Source organism: Paroedura picta, chromosome 4 (assembly GCF_049243985.1).
Source record: "Paroedura picta isolate Pp20150507F chromosome 4, Ppicta_v3.0, whole genome shotgun sequence".
NCBI classification, from domain to species: domain Eukaryota; kingdom Metazoa; phylum Chordata; class Lepidosauria; order Squamata; family Gekkonidae; genus Paroedura; species Paroedura picta.
Window position 1 is genome coordinate 96,441,181 of NC_135372.1, and position 21,664 is coordinate 96,462,844.

The 21,664-nt window shown below is 43.9% G+C and overlaps 1 protein-coding gene across 2 annotated transcripts in view; it reads left to right on the top strand.

Moving 5' to 3' along the window:
* Window positions 1-5,726: 5,726 nt before the first annotated feature.
* The window catches only part of PACSIN1 (protein kinase C and casein kinase substrate in neurons 1), a 62,263-nt gene continuing 46,325 nt past the window's right edge, over window positions 5,727-21,664 (top strand). For both annotated transcript variants that reach the window (XM_077334430.1, XM_077334432.1), the window contains exon 1: window positions 5,727-5,944. The gene's annotated coding sequence lies outside the window, so the exon portion shown is untranslated. The remainder of the gene's footprint in view (window positions 5,945-21,664) is intronic.

Here is a 21,664-nt window from a genome sequence, read left to right on the forward strand (position 1 = left end):
AAATAAATGCAACAAGAATACAGGGAAAGAAAGAAGCGGTGAAAGAGGGACATTAGCAAGGTATAGAAGAAAAGGAAAGTAGATTCAGGAACGACCTGTATAAAGCTATTATTATTTCTCCATCTTATCCCCAGGCTATAAATGATTTTCTCCTTATGTCTATACTTCCTTTCCTACTGTAATAAGGAATATGGGAAACAAGAAGCCTGATGAAGGGTGCTAAAGACAGAGTGCCCCAGTGTGCTTCATTAGGAAGTCAACTGTGCTCTTTAGAAGAAAGATGAGACTGTCCCTAAGACAGGGAGAGAGCCATCAGGGATTTGGTTTACGTTCTCAGAGCAATTTGATCTGAACCCTTCTGAGCAACAAAACAGCCTTCCTTAGACAAACTGCATCATTTGACAGCTTCTGAAGACAAGTCCTATTGTTGAGGCCTCTTAGGTGGCTTCCCCAAGGCAATAGGATTTTCTGGCTTCCCCACTGCTAGTGAAGCTGCAGATAAAGTGTAGCAGCAGGGCCGTTTCCCTGCCCCAGTTCCACAGATGTGGCCACCCCTATTCTCTGGGTCACGCAGTCTGCAATTTTCTTTATTAAAAAATCACTATTAGACTATCATTATCTCAATATATTATTGAAACTAAAGGTGTAGAAAGTTGTCTGAATTCCCAGCTTTCATTTGTTTTAAAGAAGTAACCGTCAAGCTCCTCTTGAGAAGATACATCTTTTTTCCTTATATCTCTTTAAGGAAAAGTCTAGAGACTTGTAACCTATTGTTACAATGGTATATTAATATACTATTCTAGAGCAGATGTTTTTTTAATTAAAAGCCCTGGTGGCAGAGGGAGGAAATTGTTGCCACAGTGTGACAGGATCAGAGAAAATGGCTGCCATATTGGCCAGAACTCCCAAATTTTTCCTCCCACAAACAACGATTTACTATAGTCTTTACCAAAACTTCAGAGCAAAGCAGGTTTGCAAAAGGTCAGAGAAAAGTCAGGAAAACTCCTGGAGATGAAGAAATGAATCATGATGCTGCAGGGAATTGGAGGGGGGGGGGGACAGCAGCCGGCTCAAGGTCGACTCAGCCTTCCATCCTTCCAAGGTCAGTAAAATGAGTACCCAGCTTGCTGGGGGGTAAACGGTCATGACTGGGGAAGGCACTGGCAAACCACCCCGTATTGAGTCTGCCATGAAAACGCTAGAGGGCGTCACCCCAAGGGTCAGACATGACTCGGTGCTTGCACAGGGGATACCTTTACCTTTATATTATTATTATTTCCTGCCACTCTCGGCAAGCCGGTTCGTGGCAGGTTACAGAATAAAATATACTCTCCTAAAACCCCTATTTCCCTTAAAACCAACAATTAAAAAGCTACCCAACAACCAGCGGCAACCAACCTTGCTGGGGAATCAGGGAGAGGATGACTCCCACCAATGGCATATGGTGGGATATTCCACCTTTGGGGAGGCCTATAGATCTTCTCTTCACCCTGGCCTCAATCATAAGCCTAGTGGAAGAGCTCTGTTTTCAGGGCCGTGCGGAAAGCTGGAAGCTCCCACAGGGCCCGCAGCTCCTCCGGGAGCTCATTTCACCGGGTAGGGGCCAGGACCGAAAATGCCCTGGCCCTATTATATTTTGATATAATAATAAAAATAACTTTGAACAAAACAATTAACACATGACCAGAAAAAGCCCATCTGAACAACACAGCCTTGCAGGATTAGAAAGAGCGATAGGAGCACCCCAGAAAACATTCTTACCCTGGCAGTTTGCGGCTCTCATCTCATGATTATATAATAGTATAGATAGATATAGAAGCACTGGAGAGTTTGTTAAAGCATAATCACAGAAAAGATAACATTGCCCTAGTTCTGATTTTAATAAAACCGGTATCTAGATTTGTTTTTTTTTTTTTTACCACAATGGGGTCAGTATGGTCTAGTACTTATTTGACTCTGCACCTAGGATTCTAAATATATTGTTGCAAATTGCTCTTGCCCAAATCTGGATGGCCCAGGTGTTACTGATGGAGGCCTACCTCTGAATGATTATAACCAGTGACAACCAGATCCTCTTGACTGTATTCTATGGTGCTAGAAACCCTGAATCAGCACCTATAATAACAGACCTCATTGTGGGATGAGACTAGTACCTTCAAGCAAGACTCTGAACTACAGACTTTAGACATTTGCTCTGGCCTAGACATAAGGCAGAAAAAAAAGCCAGGCCAACCTGTCTTTGCAAAGCATCAGTGGAGCTAGCCATCAGACCTCAGAACCTAAGCAGGGTTGCTCCTGGCTAGTATTTGGATGGGAGACCTCCAAGGAATACCAGGGACTCAACACTGAGGCAGGCAATGGCAAACCACCTCTGAATGTCTCTTGCCTTGAAAATCCTAAAGGATTGCCATAAGTCATCTGTGACTTGACTGTACTTTCCATCACCAAATTGTTCATATATTTGTGTTTAACCTTAAATAAATCACATGAGAGCAAGCCCCATCACCATTCTGATGTGGTTCCATGGAAAACACATTAAAGTATGTCATTTTTAAAGATGATACCGCAAATTCTCTCATATGTCTTTGTTTTGTGTTAACATTGTGGTTCACTGCTTCCTTCTGGCTCAAGATATATATTTGATTTCCCCCCCAACAGCAGTGGAGAGCAATCCAAAGACATTTAAATATTCACAAGAATGATTACCATGCCCAAAATTCAAACCATAATTTTCAGATCAAAATGACTTTTCTTCACCATAGTTACACAATTGGGAAATTATGCCAACAAAACTCCTCTGTCTTACATATTGTTGCATGGGCAAATTTGGATTTATCAAAATTTCAAACAATATCCCATGATAACAGAGCTTTGTTGAAAGGTGTCCACTATTCTTTGCTATTTATTCTTCTTTGCTATGTCAGCCCCTGTATGGAAGAGGAGATTGCTTCAACATTTCCTCTGAACCTTGATGTTTCGGCAAGTCACACAGTCACAATTGCCTATTCACTTCACAGGTTCATAGGAAGGAAAATATGGTGACCTTGGGGCACAAATGGGTAGGAACAGACAAGGTACCATTACAGAATATCAGAAAATATACTGTATCTATGTTAATCAAATAACTTAGAATTCCTACCTAACAAGAGACTGGGGAGCAACTATGTGTGATCCATTTTTGTTATTGAACAGACTGATTGAATAAAGCTGTTCCAAACAGTGGATGAAAGCACCTTCAAGCCACATTTTAACCTCATGTGATAGATCCACAAATCCCCCTAGTAGTATATCCCATTGTCACAGAATGGAAGTAGGGTGTGTTTGGAGAAGGGGTAGACTTAACTGTAATGTAGTGCATAGCTGTATCTACATTGGTATCATGATTTTCATCAACTAGATAGGGCTATATTATGGAATTGCCTCCAACACAGCCAGGAAAAATTCTGGAACAGGTGGGCTTTTCATAATCCTCGATGCACACATCAAGAAGAATGCCTTTTCATACTTGTAGCAAAGCAGAAATAACATGGCAGGTAAAGAGGGGTAGGTAGGCTTACCCATAGTTACTAGACTGAGCAGTCCTCTCTACTAGACTGTACAACTGAGTGGTGCATAGCCTCTAAAGTAGTTTTAAAAGTCATCAGATGCCATAGAGGTGTACAGCATTATGTCTCTTCCCTAGTCATGGTTCAGGCACTATCTAGCTGGGGGCTCATGCATCTGCATTCCATACTATATTCATAACAGCAGTAGATGCACTAGTTGGGAGAAGAATAATTTTTTTGCATACAAAGAAAACAATTGCCATGAGAGTGCTGAGATTAAAATCCTAGCTACAGAATCATTTGGATTCCATGAGAAATTGTGTGCATTTATATGTGCATACAATCATGCAAAGAAAATTATAGGAACTACAACAGAAAGAAGAAAAGAGACTGCATGCAGCACCTTGATTCTGTGCAGGAAAGAACTCTCATTGTTCAGGAAAATTAATAGGAATCTATTTTCAAAATCTTAGGAAAGCTCACAACACATATTTTTCACAAAGATCACATGGCTGTGCCATCTACCATCTGGTTACCAGCTGCCAAAATGTACAAGAGAGAGATGAAATTATCTCCAGCCTATATCCATCCATCCCACAGCCCCTTTCAGCGACAAGTCCTCCAGGGACAGAAGCTACTGCAACATCCTCTCACAAATGAGAGACTCCCCCCCCCCTACAAGAGGGGATGCTGTTTCTTGAATTTGTTAGCATATATGAATGTAGATGATCTGAGGTTATTGCTGTGATGAGGCTGCAGTAGATCCACCTGGCAGATTGCTTCATCTTGTTTTGCTCTAGGGAGCACTTTTAAGAGGTACCTCGTTGAGTGTTCCCTCCTACCGCAGTCACAGAGCTGTTCCTGGGCCCCAACTCCCAATCCCACTGCAGTGTATGCCTCAGTCCCTCTGGCAAGGAAAGGCACATTCCAATGGAGAATGGATTCCTGGGGGGAAATTCTATCAAGAGCAGCTGGTAACCTTAATGAGATCTATCTGGGGACAGTGAGGAAGGCATCACAGAAATATGCTTGATAGGATGGATGTAGTTTTTGCAGTGGACACCAAGGCTACCAGCAGCACCAGCAGTAATGAATTGCTGGGTATGAAATGTGCATATGGAGCCCAAAACTAGACTAAAGGGACTAGGCTAGGCTCAATTTGGATATAACTATTTATCTCACTTTCTAAGATGGAGAACGGAGATGGACCAACAGACAGAATACTAACTGGCTGTCTCTGCATTAAAAATGCTCAAGGTGACTCATAGCATAAGAAAGCAAAACAGAGTCAAAACCCCAATCAAGAAGCAATGGCAAAAGCAGCAGAATAACACTAGCTCACATCAGTTTAAAAGGCACAATATCACTATCACTATAGGAGCAATAAAAAGCCACAAAACTATAATACCACCCCAAAGACACACACATACACATATATGCCTCATGCAGGGGCACATAAATAGGTTTTCACTCCGTCCTGAAAGTAACAAGCCACCATATCCCAATCAGGGGGCCATCACTGAGGCAGTCCAGTCCAGAGAGACTCACCAGCTTCATTTTAACTGCTCTCTGAGCCTTGGTCGAGAGCCGACGTTAGCTTACAAAGTGTCCGTTTGCACAAGCGAACCCACGGAACCAGATATGGTGCGGGTCGCCCCTAGGCCCCTCTGAATGTGTTGCGGAGGAAACACCTCCCAAAAGTTCAGCCCCGGCATCCCCTGCGAGATTGCCGCTCAGGCCTGCGGGTCAAGCGTCTTAGCTAGCGGGCCACTGACTGTCCGGAGACCTGCACGGACTTCGCCGAGGTGGGCGCGAGTCCTTAACATGTCACTCGGGCAAGCAGTGCACGCTTGTTCGTAGTCGCGCGCGCCCGCCCGCGCGCGCGTGTCGGAAGCCGAGGGGGCGAGAAGGGTGAAGCAAGTGGGTCGGGCTGCACGCGCGCGGGAACGCTCCCTCTGGGAGGCGCCCATGGTGTCTTGAGAGGAATCGTCTGTGACTATGCGCGCGCACAAGACAGGCGCGCGGTGGTGGTGTTGGGGGGGTGCAAGAGGCGCGCGGCTGGAGTGGGGAGGGGGGACGCCGGTGCTCGCAGGCAGGATGCGCTGAGCATTACCCAGTTACCATAGAAACCAGCAGAAGGCGGTGGGCGGCCGGTCGGAGGCGAAGGGGTGGGGGTGGGGGAAGCGATTTGCCCGCAGTCCTTGCGAAGCTGCTGGTTGAGTCCTTGCTTCGCCAGAGGAACCGAGCGGCAGGCGCTTGCTTGCTTGCTTGGCGCGGTTCGGGCAGGGGGGAGGAATCAACCTCCCATCTGCTCCGGCGTGCTCCCAGAGGGGGTCTTGGCGCCTCCGGGGACGGGGCTCCTGTGCCGCCTGCTCTAAGCACCACGCAGAGCTACGCAGGTAAGCCCCCCGCCCGTGCCAAATCAAAAAAGGAAAACATTGCTTGGGACGCCTCTTGTGCACCCGCACCCCTCCGCCATTGTTGCAGTGAAAGGGGATAATGGCATTTGGAGCAAAGGTATTTTTGGATGCAGCCGCGGGGAGGGAGGGTTGCGGAAGCATACGGGAGAATCATTCCATAGCCTCTGGCTTCCCCTTTAATGCCTCGATGGGGCAAGCGCTGGGGGCTCACGCCATGGATCTTGCCCTGTGCTTGCATATCCCGCTGCCACCCGTTCCAAACATCTGCCCAGTTCCCTGGTACTGCATGCAAGAAGGGCGATAGTATGCACCACTGTGGCAGAAGCCTGGGCTGGGGCTAAATTTTGGACAAACAGCTGGCAGCCTTGTCGGTGTTGGGTGAACAGGTCATTTTATATTGATAGGCTCTTGGATGAAAGGATACTTGGATGAGCTGGCGTGAGGTTGCTCCCCCTCCCCCATTACAGGATAGCCTGTTTGGGGGCAAGGGGGTGAACGAGACAGTTGGGTCCTCCCCCGGTCTGTTGGATGATGGTTATGCACGCACTCTGCAGTGATGCTGACCTTTGGAGCCTAGACTGTCTGCTGTCTGCACCACTCTCCTCGAGCAAGGGATTGCTGTTTGTGCATGCTCTTAGTGACGAGATTGTATTGCCCGTTCATGGTGCCCAAAGATTCTCAAAAGGGGGTATCTATTCTCTTTTGCCCTCTTTTTCTCTTCAAAGAAGAACACTGGAATTACTTGGAAGAGCTATCCCCTCATCCCCTTCCCTTTCCCCCCTTTGGATCTCCAATCAAAGCCTTTTTGGAATTTTGAAAAGAAATGCATAGAAACTGGCAGTGGGGTAGGCTAAAGCTCCATTGCAGTGCCTCTGTGTGCCTCAGTACCTCCAAAGCACTCCTCATTATCCCAGGAAAGGAGAAGCTGGGTCAGAAAAGAAGAACAAACAAGGCAGACAGAGGCCCAGAGCCTGTCACTTGCTAGGGTCTACCTTGCAGCAGTGTTCATTCTCTCACACCAAGGTAGTTTCCACTCAACAACAGATTTGTGGGGCTTCCGCTTACCCACAGTTTCCCTGCCTCAGACCCACAGCAGCAGCCATCCCCTGTCCTCCAGGCCACGACATCTGCTTCTTTTTCTAGTCAGCTATTTATTGTTATATTGATATGTTATATCACTGTATGCATCAGGTTCGATGAATCCCCGGCTTTCATTTTTTAAAAGTAAGTTTCTAGTCCCTTCAGTAATAGAGATATGGCTTTCCTCTTCTCTGCAGCGGAAGGAGCTAGAGACTTACTTAAAAAAAAGAAAGCCGGGGATTCAGAAATTCTGGTACACAGATTGTAATAATGTTACATTGATGTAATGTTCAATAGACTTCTTAAAAAAAAAAAAGCACCCTCTCCTGTGGTGAGAGGAAGAAAAGGCTGTTGTGAGGATGCAGTCAAGGTAAATGTCTGCCAGGGAGGTGGGGAAATCCAAAGTTCCCCACCCACATGGCAGCCATCCAGGCTTTATGGGGATCTTTCACCAGACTTTGCAACACAAATGGCATGAGAAAGATGAGGGAAAAGCCATGGAAACTCTGGGAGGTACACAAAGGCACTACAGTTCTGTGGGGAAGCGGGGAGGGGGTGTACTTCCCAATAGCATTGAACCCAGAACAAGTAAACCTGCGTGGAAGTGGCCTAAGCCAATACCTCAGCCTAGTAATTAATAGTTTAATTCATTGTTCTGCTTTTGTGGAAGGAATGGGATGACTGTATGGTGAAAATAGGCAAGTAAGCAGGTAGCTCACTCCTGTAGGTCTGTGGCAGGTTTGGAGAGACACCAAGAGAAAAGTCAAAAGTGATGCAGATGGAGCAGAGCTCAGGTTCAGTTCACAGCGATGTTGGCTAGGACCAAATATATTCTTTCAGTTAGTGGTTTTTGATGGGGCTGATTCACGCAACCATCAGGTGGACTGATTGCTAGGAAGTGGTGAGAGCGTTACCCATCTGAAGGATTAGCCACCACAGTATCAGGGTGTTGCTTGTTAGCATAAACTGCAATATTAGGTTAGTGGGTAGCATGTTCAAAGTATGAGCTTTAATGTCATGTTGTCTGTATATGTCCTGCTTTCCATGGCTAGTCGGCAGCAAAATCCAGTTGCCTCCACATATCTAGATTATTTAGTTGTTGTCAGCCCATTTCAGTTGTGGTATCCTCCTGTATCCTTCATTTTTGCTCACATCGAAGCCATGAAAGAAGCAGTGGTGCCACCAGGACTGTGGGGGGTGGAAGTGTAAAGGCCTGCCTGACAAGCTCATATGGGGGACCTCCAAAAGCAGGCTGTAGATCTGCATTTGAAGGGAAATCCACATGAGGTTATTAAATCCAGAGTTAAAAAATACCTAATTGCATAGAACTGCATTCCTCGGTCTTTACAAAACTTAGGGTTGTCTCAACTACTTTATTGTCAGGGTTGCTATTAGGATTCAGCATTCCCAGGTAAATGCTGAAATGTCAGTGCACTGCACACTGCCACATGGAACCCCCAGGCAGAAACATCTCTACCACTCTCACCATTTACATGCCATGCAGGAATCATGGCAACAGCAGTTGTTGCTCCTGTTCTTTTCCACTTCCACCAGTTCTCTTGCTTGCTTGGCCTGCTGACTGTCTGGATGAGCAGACAAATTGCAGAGGCAACAATGAGCAGGAGATGCACTGCAAAAGGAGGGGTCCACTGAATCATCTTGCCCATGTCCTGCCCCCCAACCTGGGCTCAGTGACGCTCATTGTCCTCCTTAGTGCGTATCACAGAACCTTATTTTGTGCACCTTCTGGTTATGTTCTGCCAGATATTCATTGTATTCTTTTTCCACCCCCCCCCCATCTGATCTGGTTAGCCCAGGCAAGTCTGACCTCATCAGAATGTGGGAGGAGGGTTGACCCTAACTAGTGTTTGGATGGGATATCTTCAAAGAACACTGCAGTGGTGTGTAGGCAGGTAATGGCAAACCTCCGTCGAATGTCTCTTACCTGCCTGCCAGACAATCCTGTGATTTCCTGCCTATACCACATATATGCCATATGATAAATAAATTTCTCCTATATCATCAAATCCATATTCTTTGATCCTGTTCTGCTTATTTATCCTAGTACATAAATTCCCTTTACACTTCCATGAATTTTCTCCAACACCCACCTCCTCCATGTGTATTCCTGTAGTGGCAGACTTCCCCATCTCTGTCCTCTTCCTGATCATCCATCCACTACTTATAAAACATCCAAGGCTTTAAGTGACACAGGTACAAATCAGAAGGATATTATTGGTTAAACTGACAGTTGTGGGACCACTTGTCATCGTGAAGACTAACCCCTCTCCTAGTCCTATATTTAAATTAAGGTGACATCGTTCTGTGGCAGCATTTCATCACTAGGATCTGTTGCCTGGAGATATTTTAGACACCTCATCTCCAGCATGATGGCAGCTTACCCTATGCAGAAACCTGACCTGGGTGGCTCAGGCTAGCCTGATCTCATCAGATCTTAGAAGTCACACAGAGGCAGGTAATGGCAAACCACCTCTGGAAGCCTCCCCACGTGTAAACCCTACAGGGTTGCCATAATTCAGCTGTGACTTGATGGCACTTTCCACCACCTCCACCACTACAATATACATTTGGGGAGCTCCATGGAAGAGGATTGAGAAATTTCGAACACTGTTCTAGGTTTCCTGCTCCTTAGCTAATAGTATGGCTATCTTTTTCCCACCCCTGCTCCCAAACCAGGGAGAATAATTGCATCCACACATTAGAAATTGCCTTTCTAATGAGGAATTTGCAAGCCTGCTTTCAGTTGCATTTGCTGTGTTCTGTTGCTGGCATCCTTCCAAGTGCTGCAGCAAGTGTGTGTAGAAGTGCAGGCTCCAACGAGATCACAGTATTCTCACCTGCATCTAGAACATTTTGGTTTTAAGGAGTTTAAAAAAAACATGTTAAAGGTCAAAATGTTTTAGAGGAAGATTCAGCCTGACGTCTTGCATGTAACAAACAAGACCTGGCATCACAGAGGCAGTCACCTGGAACACAAACGCTATGACTACATTTGCTTTCAAGCCCTGATAACCCCTGTCTGACCAACATGGTTCACTTCTTGATACGAGTATGTGGTTGGCACTTCTTGTTTGGATTGCATAACTGGTTTCCCAGAATGACAAATATTCCTTAAGCTATCAGACAGTGCAAACCTAAGGAGCAGTCGCCAGCACCACTAGTAGGTATCCTGTGCTTCTTCAGCAGAGAGAAAATATGTATAAACAAGACAACTCCAAAGTGCGGCATGTATAATCTGCACCATACATCATAGCAACCCCACTACAGCCCACCAGTTACTGGAGTGGCGTGTTGGCAACATCCCCATGACAACTATAGATGGAAGCAACCATCTCTAGCCCACTCTGATGCCAAAACATTTCCCTGATATCATGATGTCACAACACATAACAATATAACAAGGGGCAGAACACAGCACACAAACACCCAGTGTAAGGTGGACCATGAAGGAAGCTTGGAATGAACATACCTCAGGAAGCTCTGCAGGTATGGGTTCACTTTAAAAAGGATGTGGACAAAATTGAGAGGGTTCAGAGGAGAGCAATGGGAATGATCTGGGACCTGGGCACCAAGTCCTGTGAGGAAAGGCTGAGGGACTTGGGAATATTCAGCCTGGAGAAGAGGAGGTTGAGAGGAGACATGATTGCTGGCTTTAAATATTTGAAAGGTTGTCACTTAGAGGATGACAGGGAAGGGTTCCTGTTGGCAGTGGAGGATAGGACCCACAGTAATGGGTTTAAACTACGATATCGGCTAGATATCGGGGAAAATCACAGAGTGGTACAGTGGTGGAACTGACTATCCAAGAAGGTGGTGAGCTCCCCCTCACTGGCAGTCTTCAAGCAGTGACTTGACAGATACTTATCCTGGATGCTTTCGGCTGATCCTGCATTGAGCAGGGGGTTGGACTAGATGGCCTGTATGTCCCCTTCCAACTCTGTGATTCTATGTTTCCTTCCTGCTTCCATGTTTCTTTTTTGCCTGGTGGACACACACAGAGTAGGAATCATGCCCTCTCTGAACACATCTCTCTAGTTTACTTGGCAGAGGCAACCCCAGTGTGTGACACCCCTTCCTCATAAAGTCTCCATTTGTGAGTTGGGCCACTGCCAAGGACCACTAGCCTTTTTCCAGATGCAGACAACTGGGCACACCGCTGACAGATACAGCAGACATACATGCACACTTGTACAGATGTATAGGGAGGCAAGAAAAAGCATAACACAGTGGAAATGGCTGGGCATAATACATGCAAGGTACCCAGATCAAGCTGTGCATATGTATTATGCATACTTTCACTGTTCCTCTTGTGTGGGACATGCTGCTAGCAACTGCTGAGGGAAGAAGGATTATTGAGCCAATACAAAGTCCAAACATGTTTGTTTTTTTAAATGTGTTTGTGGGGAGAGGGGATATTTGCAGCAGTTAAAGTTTGGGGAAGAGGATTTCCCTTTTTCGTTTACCGATATGGGTGTGTTATTTTTACTTCCCCAGCTGGAAGACTGGAGGTTTCTATTAGGTGTTCGTGTACTGAGGTGGTTCTGTGTCAAGCAACATTAGAAATAACCCACATTTGTGCCTTTTCTTGGTTGTTTGTGTAAAGTGCTGACTTGTTTTGCACAAACTGCCCTTTCTCTGAGATTCCTATTATCAACCCCCCCCCCCTTCTGTGTATGCACAGCATGAAGCCAGACTCCCACGCTGTGCATCCTTCATTGGAGACAGAGGTGTCCTTGTTGAGCTTTATATAGTGCTTGGGAGAGATGTGATTTCTGCAGTCTTATTTGATATCTTAAATAAAATGTCGCACCATGGCTTGGACATGTGGTGGGTGGTTGTGGGGAGGTGGCGTTATATTTTTACTCTGTACAAGTTTCTGTGAGGATCTTTAAAGTTGCACCTGGGTTGTCACTGGTATAATATCATACCAAAGGCCTGGAGTAGGCTTGGTAGGTGCAGAATACCACCTAAGCTCCATTCCTCTCTGCCACTACCTTAATGCTGCCTCTTTCAATGCTGATGCAGGGATTGTGCTTGCATAGCTGTAATTCTAAGATATTCACAGACAGGATTTAGGATTGTGCACTTTCCTGCTAAATAAGGAAAATAAACAATATACCATATTCTGTGGCTCAGAATTATATGAATGATGATGAAGGGAGCTGGGATTGTGCCATACTTGCATAGAATTCACTCAGTATCATAAAAGACTAGTCAAATTACTAGTTGGTTATAAAAATTATGTTCTTTTAACACTAAATATATTTTTTAAATTAACCCAATGCAATTTTAGAAAAAAATGTTGATGTTTTCTTTGCTACTAATTTTTTTAAAACACCCTTTTAAAATGCAGCCTAAAAGAGAGTATTTCTTTTAAATTTGTCAGACACTACCAAATATCAATACTGAGACAGAACTGGGCATCTGGCTTTTGTTGGACAAGGGCAGGGGTAGTCAAACTGCGGCCCTCCAGATGTCCATGGACTACAATTCCCAGGAGCCCCCTGCCAGCATTCGCAATTTGACTACCCCTGGACAAGGGCTTTGGTATCCTTCAGTGAAGCAGCCAGAAACACATTGCTTTCTGGAGGGCAGCTCAAGCTTCTCCAATGGTTACTCTGAAATGATGTGGCTTAAATTTTAAAAATTTACGGTGGCTTAAGTTTTTTTAAAAGAAGCTAATAGGCAATCTCAGAAGATTGATAGACTCAGTAACAATTTTTTTGGGGGGGGGGGGGAGATGGCATTATTTGTCCTGTATAGTTTTTTGTCCTTTTCCATGGCCTCTGGAAGAAGGATTTCTGTTACATATGTATATGTAAATTTGTATTTTTTTGGATACATATTTTTTCTTCACACGTTTTAAGTTACCATAGTCCAGAAATTATATTTAAAGCACATATCCTTTCCTATAAGACTGCTTTATCTTTAAACCACTTGGGGAGCATTATAAATAATTAGTTAAGGGCTAAGTGGGCGGAGAGTGGGCGGGCCCTCACCAGGACAGACAAGAGTTCTAGCCAGTCGGGTGAGAGCCCAATTGGAAGGTGTAAAGCCAGGACAGGCCAGAGTTCCAGCTGGGTGCAACAGTGTGAGTACAGAAGGAGGCCTTTCCCCCAGGCTCGAAGAGGCCCCGGGTGTGCTTCTGGGCCTAGGGGGAAGGCCGTGCCATGGCCGGTGGGTAGGGGGGGGGAGAGGCATCCCCCCGGGCCCAGAAGCACAACTGAGGCCTCGAAGAGGCCCCGGGTGTACTTCTAGACCTGGCGGGAAGGCCGCACCGTTGCCGAGGTGGAGGAGGGGAAGGAGGCCTTTCCACCGGGCCCAGAAGCACACCCGGGGCCTCGAAAAGGCCGTGTCGCTGAGCAGGGCAAGGAGCCCTCTCAAACCCTTCTTTTTATTTTGTGCCCTCACTCCTCTCCATTTGCTGCTACCTTACCCCCTCTCTTCTCCATTCACTCTTTAACTCAGCCACCTCTGGCCCACCTCCTTACCCTAGAGCCAGTTTGGTGTAGTGGTTAGGAGTGCAGACTTCTAATCTGGCATGCCAGGTTCGATTCTACACTCCCCCACATGCAGCCAGCTGGGTGACCTTGGGCTCACCACGGCACTGATAAAACTGTACTGACCGGGCAGTGATATCAGCGCTCTCTCAGCCTCACCCACCCCACAGGGTGTCTGTTGTGGGGAGAGGAATGGGAAGGCGACTGTAAGCTGCTTTGAGCCTGCTTTGGGTAGGGAAAAGCGGCATATAAGAACCAACTCTTCTTCTTCTTCTTCTTCTACTCCTGCCTTCCACCCCCTCTGCATTCTTCCCTTCTTTTCTCCCTCCTTGCAGATCTGTCTTCTTCATTCACACAACTCTCTCCTCCCATCCACCCTTTCTAGTGCCCATTGTATTTACAAGTACAACGGGCTTTAAATCTAGTTTCATAATAAAACAGTCTTGGTCCAGCCACTGTTCTCAAAGCGCTCTCAGACTCACCTATCTCACAGGGTATCTGTTGTGGGGAGAGGAAGGGAAGGCGATTGTAAGCCATTGTGAGACTGCTTTGAATAGTAAAAAGTGGGATACAAAAAAACAATTCTTCTTCTACTGGAACATAGCAATTATGTCATTTTAAACAAACATGCAAATTGAACTCAGTCAGTTACCCCATAAATATTGCCTAAAAATGGATGGCTGATTGCCTTTTAGTGCTAAGAAGGGATTGAGCAAACTGTTCCAGAGGCAACTGGCCTTGGAGCAAATCATTCACAAGGACCACTTCAGATGGAACTATGTCTAATGGTCCAATCAGTGACCCAACTAATATAACAGATGCCTCCAATTCTGCTGCTGCTAACACCTCTTTTTAAAAACTGAAACTTTAGCTGCTTTCCTTGTGCTAGTTGCATAAGTTGCTGGACAAATGCAAATGATGGAAAGACTAGCAAGAAAGCCCATTGCAAGGAGGAATGCAATGGGCCCTAGGACCCAGGGGACACCGGTAGATGCAAATCTTTGTGTGTGTCTCCCTCTCGGTGTGTCTCACAGCAGGAGGCATAGCAGGTAATAAGGCCTCATTCTTAGGAGGGAAGCAAGGCTGGTATGCAGTTTGGGGCAGTTCTTTCTGTCTCTCTCTCTCCCTCCCTCCATTGTAGCAGGGGCGGCTCTCTCCGTGTCTCTGTCAGCAACTTGGGGCAGCTCTCCCTGTGTTTCTCTCTGCCTCCCTTGGAGCAGGAGTGATAGGAGGGATTGAGGGCTCGTGTTTGGTCTGGCTGGGCTCTGTGTGTCTCTCTCTGTCTCTAGTGCGTCTGAGAGTTACGTGGCTAGCATCCAGGGAGAGAAGGCGGGAGCTGTAGGGGCAGGGCCAATCAGGGTGCAGCCAGCAATGCTGGCTGCACCCTGATTGGCCCTATTCCAACTCGGACAGCCGGACACATTCCACCCCCTTGGCTGTTTCACAAATATATAGAGGAACCATGGATGGACAGATGGATGGATAAGGATGGGATTGTATCTTGGGGTGGAGCATCCCAAGCCCCAGAGTCCCAGGCTCAGTTCATAGCATCCCTACTTAAAAGGGTCAGATAGTAGGTGATATGAAAGACCTCAGGTTTCCAGGAAGCTGTTGCTAATCAGAACAAATGGTATTGAGCTAGATGGACTAACTGTGTATAAGGGGCCTTTATCTGTTCTGTGGTAGGGAGTGCAGCTTGTTTTATGTTTTTGTTAGCTGAGGCGAAAAGGCTGCCTTCCTCTGCTGCCCACATTCTGCTTCGTCATCCAGGCATACCTAGATAGACTCCTTCTCAAGGTCTGACAGAGAAATACTTCTAAAATGGTGCCAGGCATTCACATTGCTGGTAGGCTTTTCAGAGTGGCCTCTCCTCAGTAGTACTATCTTATGCAACAGGAAAAACTGGAAGAGCAGCTCCTGATACCAAAACACTTATCTGGAATATTTGGGGCATGTGATTTATTATTGTTTTAATGTTGCTTTAACTTGGTATATGACGTTTTTACAAAATGTTGTTACCTTCCCTGAGCAGTACTGGAAGGGCAGGTTAAAAATAAAATGTATCATCATGATTATTATTAATATTATTAATAATATTATTATCATCCTCCTGGAGTTACCAATTGCTCTGTGAAGCTATCATGCAATGTACATATCCATCACAGACGTGCTTCCATTCTTTAGTCTGTTTTAAACCTTTAAAAAAATGCTGCATACCTATGCAATATGGATGGTAAGCTTCATTAGAAAAATACTGCAGGAGCCAAGCTTGTTTTGAACAGATATTCTGAACTAAATATACAAAATGTAAAGCCACAAGGAAGCAGGAAGAGATAGCTAGGACACTATTGAAGGGAACAGAACAATAGCCATAACCTACACATGCTTACTATTTTAGGAACAAAGTATTTTAAGTAAGCCACCTGTCATAAGACAGCAGAATATCAGAGGTAGATAATTATGAGTCTTAGGCATATGGCTCTCCTATTACTCGGCAAGGATGAATACAGTGTAGCAAATATTAAGAGTTCTAGTGTAGAATAGTAGTTATAATGTCAGACCCAAGTTTGAATCCCTTCTCTGCCACAGAATCTTTCTGGGTCCCACACTTTCGGCCTAATCTACCTCACAAGGTCATTGTGATGATAAAATAGAGGAGAGGACAGCATTGTAAGCTGTTTTTGGTCCCCACTGGGGAGACAGGTACAGCATAGGTACATATAAAAATAAACTACCAACTCTTCCAAATCCCATGTAGCTGTATCCAGCAGAGTTCTATGGGGCAACATAATACTTGCTTTAGGGTCAGAAACATGGACACCCAAACATGAGGACTCAAGCTTGTTTCTGTATGCAGCTTTGGGATTTAATTATCTGTCTTGTCCTTTAGTATGAACTTAGGAAATGGTTCTTAAACTGCAGGTTGGGACCCATAAGTGTACCACTATGCAAGTGGGTTGCCAGCCCAGGAGGGGACAGGAGCAACAGGATGAGCTGGGACACGGAGCAATGATAAATCAGGTTTCTTTTGGTATAATAATATATAATAATAATATAATAAGATATATCTTTGAATATCATATGTGACAAATAAATTATATAGTTGTTCTATGTTAACTGATATGAACTCTGCATTTTATGTCAAGGCAGGAGAATTTGGTATGGTCCTGAAAATGACAATAAAGAGATCCAGATTCCAAAAAACAGTAAATTGAGAACCAAGTTTAAAGCAGGATCCACTTATTGAGAACCACTGGCTTAGAGGCAAAGGCTCATCTTTTCCATCTAGTATTACTTAGTTTTTTCCCGTATAAAAATATAATATAGCTGAGGTTTGGAGCTTGGGAAGAGCTTTTACTCTCTACTTTCCTTCCATTGTCCTGCAGTTTTTGATTGTTTAAAAAATCAGAGTTCAATATTTTGACTAAATCAGTTTACTGTGGTTGGCAGTTCCCTTTAATTGTGGATTCTGATTTTCATTTGGAGGGAACTGCAAATCATTTGTTTTCAATTCAAATAAAACAGCAAACTATGGTTTACTGAAATCCAGAAGGGGAGCAGTAGGAAGTTTGTAAAAAGGAGGCTTGCTCATAATTTGGCATTATATTTGAGACATGTTCACTTGTAATTAAATTATATTTACATTTTCCGTTGCAGCTGATAATATCAGGCTACCCCTATTAAGTTGTGCATATCTATAGGTTAGAATAAATCAGGAGAGAGAATTCCTTAGCAGTTCCATCTCACAGTCCGATCTGTCCAGTGGGGCTTATTACTTAAAGTGGCTTTAGGATTTACTGTTAGGTACCTGAATTGTGTTTTTCCACAAGAAATTGAAAATATAAGGTATGCAGTGTTCTTGGTACTGTTATCAGCTACCTTTTGCTGCTGACCATGCCGAGCATTAATGATTTTTCCAACAAGTTTGATCGCATAGTGTGTCCAAAGTAAGTGAGCTTCAGCTGTAATATCTTCCCTTCTAATGACATAGTTGGTTTGATCCTCTCTAAAACTATCTTGTTGGTAATTTTGGCTGTCCATGGAATTCACAGCATTCGTCTCCAACACCATAATTTGAAAGCATCTATTATCCTCCTGTTTTCCTTCTTAAGGGTCCAGCTTTCACATCCATAGGTTGTTATGGGGAAGACAACAGTGTTGACTAGCCGGCACTTTGTATTAAGGCTGATATCCTTCTAATGTCATTTTTCTTTCATTATTATATTTTTCTAGGGCTGTGTGGTTTACAAAAACATCAGAGCTTTTGGCAGCCAAGTCTCATGTTCTGTTTCACAAACAAATAAGTCCCATACACAAAACAAGAGAGTAAGAAAGAGCTCCCACTCTGTATCTGAACCTTGCTCATTGTGATAAACTTATACATACTTTCTTCAAAGTACTCTTCACATAGCCCATCCTTGCTAGCTTAACTATCTCAGCTCCACTTACTAGGAAACTACAAAATGGAAACAAAATGTTTAGGTCAAAGTCTTCTGCTATTTGAAATGTTGTGTATTGTTAGCAGAAAAAGAGAAAGATTAGTTTGTTCAAGCAACAGGGAGAGAATTTAGTAATGTGAGCATCCACCCTTGAAACTTGAAGGATTCAATATGAATAGAAGAGATTTCCCCCACACATCAATCCTAATTTTCACATCTCCTACAGAAATCCTTATCTTATAAAAAGGCCTGCAGCCCCATTCCACCTTTGAAGTGCCCATGAGTCATCCTCTAAATACCTTTCCATTTGTCTTTTTACCTAGAGAGAAAACAGTATGGATCTGTGAGGGTACATGCCCTGTGTGTGCACATATGTTAAATCACAAGCTTCTCTGCAAAGCAGCTTGTGATAAATTACCTGTGAGATTCAGACAAGTTTTCAGGTTGAAATTCATGTTTCAAGATATAAAAGGTTATCTGGTAAATGAAAGAAAACGTGTTATATAAGAAAGAAATAGAAAACTAGCCATATTTTGTGTTTGACCACTGGAAACAGTATTGGGTTTCCGCCTTGGCTGGTTAGCAAAATTAAGCCAATTAGAAAGAGTGATTTGTTTTCAAATGAGTCCCTAGGGGTCCTGATGTGTCATACCATAGTCAGATGCAAAAGTAAGGATGTGTGTTCTAAAGTGGTTAAAATCAAGACGGAAGGAGGGAAGATGATTGCCCTATTATATAAGCAATATAATCAAAACAGAGATTGGATGTTAAGTGTTCAAAGAGTCAATACAACAAATGCAAGCTATTGATCAAGATGTTTTTCAGATCTGCCTGCAAACCATTTGGCCTGTACGAATCAGAACATTTACAGCACAGCCAGGACAACTGATTCCCAGTCCTTAATTCCTTAATTTGCAGCAAACCCCAGATCAAGGAGAGTGCCAAACCCACCTCTCTCTGTTAGAGGAATGAGATCTGTGTTCCTGCAAGAGGTGTCAGGCAATTAGCATTTTGACATGTGTTATGGGTCTGTAATTATTATTAGATACCATTTTAGAACCATTAGATGATTAGAGCTATTCTTCCAGGACTTGAGGAAAGAAGAACCATTAGGCAGTTCCAATGGAATAGCCTCCACAACTCCCTAGTGTGGAGTACAGAGCACAAAATCCAAGATCCCCAGATACGAGATTGACATAACAGCAGTTTAGTCTTGGTTTTGCATTCATTTTTTCTATGGTAGAATAACATTTTCATGTAACCCAGCTGGTATAGTCCATTGAATTAAAGATTCCAAAGTTTAAATCAGTGAATGATCTTGCCAAGATCCCTTCAGTTCAGGGATTTTGTTTGTTGGTTTGATTTAGGGAGGGCATTGCAGTTTGTCTGGGTGCCTATATAGGGATGTCACAGTAAACTGGAACTTGATAAAATGTTCCCCCAACCTGTAAATCTTCAACGATGCCTCACGTACAATGTGAGGAGGGAGGAGAGTACACTAGCACAAGAACAAGCTGTTGTTTTGCCTGTTATTGTTGGCAAAGTTTAAATATGCAAAAGAGTAAAGCATCAAGTTGCTTAAAAAATAAAATAGTTTTATTATGAAGAGAAACAGACTTTGTATAGAAAGAGAAGAGCGAGACCAGTCTAACTGTTGTCTTCATCTATCCATTCTGCTGTGGAGGCAAGCAGGGAGAAAGTGTGCTTAAAGGAGCAGGAAGTATTGAGCCAATCAGAACACTGGAGAAGATTATGTGGAAAACAACAGGTTCCTTCCTATCCTAACTATGCTAAATACATAGGATGTAAGATATTCATATGCCTTTTAATATTCCAACAGTTATGAGCAAACTGTTCCTACAATATATGAATATAGTTTTACAATAATAGGATAAGACAGTATTACTTGGTCATAGAGGAGACTGGTCTTAAGAAATGGCTTGGAAAATTTTAAAGAGCTAAGTAAGTAAAAACCCTCCCTAAATGTTTAGGCATCAGTTGAGACAACCGGCTCACCTACTGTTTTAAAATTAGGTATATCTTGATCTGCTAGAAAGTGCTAGGGAGAGTAAGAATAAAAGTCCATGACTTAAGTGGACAGCTTTATAGTTTAATTTTGTGGAACTTCCTTTGCAGTCACCTTAATCCATATCTTAACTTACCCACTGTACCTTTCTCTTTGTGTGGTTTCTTATAAATTGACTTTGGGGTGCTCTGTGGTTTAAAAACAGTTGATCATGGATGACCTGATTACTCTTAAGTATGGAGCTTGAACTCATGGCACCCTCATTATGCCAATGCAATGGTGGAAGTACTTTCAGGAGAGGCTTCCCTGTTTGTAGGCCTTTGGAACATCTAGGCTACTTTGGTTAGGTATGGCTTGGTGAAATGTATGAACTGGCATATTATAGTTATGGCCCTCCTTCCACCTCTAGAAGTTACTGCACCTATAAGCTGGAGTGTCAAATATATGGAAAGTGAAAGCACATAAACTTCTCTAAAACTTTGTTTGCCTGTATAGTTGGATGCCCAAACCATAATTTAGTGTCCTAAGTTCTTATTACTGTAGACAGTGGTTTGTCATGGGCCATTATCATCCAGAAATTGTCAGCAGTGAGAACACAGCTGGAACACAAATGACTTTTTAAATGATTTTTGTTGACTTGTTGATTTTTTAAAAATACATGAAAACATGAATTGCCTTCTAATGAATCTGCCCATTGGTCCATCAGCATCAATATTGTCTGTTCAAACTAGGAGCAGCTACTCAAGGTCTCAAATAGAGATCTTTTACATCACCTACTATCCAATCCTTTTTCTTAGCTGGAGATGCCAGACTTTGAACCTGGGACCTTTTGCATGCCAAGCTGGTACTTTACCACTGACCCACAACTCCTCCCATAGTCTTTCTTTGGAAGTTTGATTAAATATTGAAGGGACACAGAGTTAAAACTTGTGAGCCTTGTAGCTGAAGAACTGAGACACTGGGTGGTCTCCGCTCATTAAGATCAATGAGCTTATAAGAATATGTGAGATTTCATTCTCAAATAAATGGTAAATGTTGTTGTTGTTATTGTTATTGTTATTAAGGTTTCTGCAGAAGTTAAGGAACACTTCCCTTGCCACACATCTTGAGCATAGCTGTCTAAAACATAGCTGCTAATACACATATTCCCACAAGGTTTGACTACAAGCTACCCCTCACTTTCCTTCCTTCCTTCAGTTTTTTCTTTTTCCACAGGGTTCACCCACTCTCAGAAAGGAGCTCTTGTTGAGAGAAGACAGTGTCACATTGTGTCAGACAAAATGTCTTCCTATGCAGCATTTGCAACTGCCTTAGGAAATGTAAGCAGGCACCTGGTATGACTAAGTGCCAGAGGTCTCCCCTTCCAAGCTTCCCAGTCACAAAACACCTATCTTGCCTATATCTCTCACATGGTCTAAAACCCCATAAAAGGGTGAATCATTCTCTGTGCAATATGGACAAGCAGTGGTGGCCTGCAGTCAGAACATCACTTGACAGGGGAATTGCCTCCACCCAACAATCAGAGGCCCAGCTGTACTTGTGAGCAGGAAAATACTGTGGGCTTTAAAATGACTAGGAACAAAAGGAGAAGTGACAGTGGAGTTGGCAATTCTCTGCGCTCAGAAATTTCCCC